This window comes from Oratosquilla oratoria, chromosome 32 (genome assembly GCF_046742065.1).
Source record: "Oratosquilla oratoria isolate Oo_2021 chromosome 32, ASM4674206v1, whole genome shotgun sequence".
Lineage (NCBI taxonomy): Eukaryota > Metazoa > Arthropoda > Malacostraca > Stomatopoda > Squillidae > Oratosquilla > Oratosquilla oratoria.
In genome coordinates, this window is record NC_134808.1 from 44,903,598 (window position 1) to 44,906,097 (window position 2,500).

General features: G+C 48.6%; 1 protein-coding gene across 1 annotated transcript in view; it reads left to right on the plus strand.

The window, feature by feature from the left end:
* Nucleotides 1–2,500, plus strand: part of LOC143017451 (ubiquitin-conjugating enzyme E2 R2) — a 281,829-nt gene that overhangs the window by 247,624 nt on the left and 31,705 nt on the right. The gene's annotated exons all lie outside the window — the stretch shown is intronic.

The following is a 2,500-nucleotide window of genomic DNA, read 5'->3' on the forward strand; positions in this document are numbered from 1 at the left end:
ATACGTCTACATGAATACAGTAGATATACATACATATGTACTATATATACATATATAATGTACATACATCATACATACATACTTATATTGGAAAAAATTCGAAACACTGGACTCAGAGTAACAGAATTTATTACCGACGTTTCGAACCCTGTCCGAGGTTCGTCCTCAGGGTTATACATAGTAAGCAAAAGGATTCATTTAAATAGTGTTTCCGGTATCATGGCTCCTGTAACATACATCATACATACACACTTATATACAAATGTATGTACATATATGCGTACATGAATACATACGTGCATATACTGTACATACATATGTATATACATATATACTGTGCATGCATGCATCCATACATACATACATGTAATGTCTTAAGATTTTTGTCTATTTCTTATGAAACTGAATAGAAACGCATAACGTAACGACATCAAGGAATTATATATGCCCAGTCGGAGTCAGGTCAGGTTAGGTCAGGTCATGCAGGGGCGTAATGAGGTCATTGAGACTGGCTGCCTCGCGTGAGATGTTGCACAGCCACGACAAAAGAAGGAGGAAATCTCCTTGTTCCAGTTCGCTCAGAACGACGGAGGGGGACGGCATTCGTTGTCGATGCAGGAGTTCGCAACTTGAGAACGAGAAAGTTTGATCCAGATAGTCCAGATAGATGGCGAGCCGAGTTCGAGACTCTCTGGGACTTCGAAGAATTGAAGAATTCTTCGGGTAAAAAAAAAAAAATGTGTGTGTGTGTGTGTGTGTGTGTGTGTGTGTGTGTGTGTGTGTGTGTGTGTGTGTGTGTGTGTGTGTGTGTGTGTCCTTTCCGCAGCTTTTGTGGCTGGTGTATCTTGGACTGGAACGAAGAGAGCCAAATGGTTAGGTAGGGTATGTACATGTATGTATATATGTATGTGTGTGTGCACATGTATGTATGTATGTGGGCTAGTCCATCTGAGGTCTCTCCCTTTTTCTTGTGTGTGTGTGTGTGTGTATTCACTTTGGTCTTTGGATCACGTGCTGGACTCGTGAACGACAGCTATTTCCCTCCCGGAAAAGAGCTCAGAGCTCGTATGACCGATCTATGGGTAATGCTGTGACCTTACACGTACACGCACACCCAACTCCCCGCCCACGAGAATTGGAGTAACGACTCGAAGCGATACTGAAATTATTTCCGCCCTGGGCAGGATTCGAACCCGGACCGCCGTAGTGACAGTCGGGAACTCTACCAACCGCGCCATCGAGTCGTGGGTGTGTGTGTGTGTGTGTGTGTGTGTGTGTGTGTGTGCACACGTTTGGGACATAACCCAGAGACAAAAATGGCGGACAAGTGGGTAGGTCCCAGTTAACGCCTCCCCCTTCCCCCTCCCCCTTCACCCCCTTCCCCCCTTCCCCCACCTTTCCCCCTTTCCCCCTTTCCCCTCTATCTCCAGCTCCACTCCAGCAGGACCGGTGAAGAGGGTTGCAGAGGGGAAGAGTGTTTTGAACTTGTTGGTGTTTTGTCTTCCTTTCTGTGATTATTTTAGTTTGTTATTGTGTGCTTGCGTGTTTGTGTATGTGTGTGTGTGTTTATCTGTGTGCGTGCGTGTGTATGTGTGTGCTTGCGTGTTTGTGTATGTGTGTATCTGTGTGTGTGTGTGTTGTGTGTGTGTGTGTGTGTGTGTGTGTGTGTGTGTCTGTCTGTTTGTGTGTGTTGTGTGTATGTGTATGTGCTTACGTGTTTGTGTGTGTGTGTGTGCTTATGTGTTTATGTATGTATGTGTGTGTGTGTGTGTGTGTGTATCTGTGTGTATGTGTACGGTAGATTCTGGATGTGCTATGCCGAGTACAGAGGACCGTTTTTGTGTCAAATGTTGTGTGAAATATGTTTTCGTGGGGAATATGTGATGACTTTAGTGATTTTTGTCTGGCGTTTGCAACAGAAATGGTGATTTTTTTTTCATCCACAGTGGAGGTGAACCTCCCTCCACACTTTGTCATTCATACCCTCCCTCCCTCCCTCCCTCCCTCCCTCCATCATTTCCTTCCCATATTTCCTCTCTATCCCTCCTTCCCTCCCTCCCTCCCTCCCTTCCTCCCATCCTCCCTCCCCCCCACCTTTTATCCTTCCTTTCTTTCACTCCTCCTTCTCCCTCCTCCCTCCCCCTTCTCCCCCCTCCTTCACCCCTTCCCCCTCTCTCCCCTTCCCTCTCCCCTTTCTCCTCCCTCTCCCCCCTCCCTCCCCTTCTCTCTCCTCCCTCCCCCCTTCCCCCTCCCTCCCCCTTCCCTCTCCCCTCCCCCTTCCCTCTCCCCTCCCCCTCCCTCCCCTTCCCCCTCTCTCCCCCTTCCTTCCCCCCTCCCTCCCCTTCCCTCCCCCTCCCTCCCCCTTCTCCCCCTCCCTCCCCCTTCTCCCCCCTCTCACTCTCTCCGTCTCAAGTGTGTGTTTATGATTGCGCGAGAGCGAGTCACGATTTCCTGGTGAATGGAGCGGATGTCGGGCTCCATCTGGGTCGAAGTTGATGCT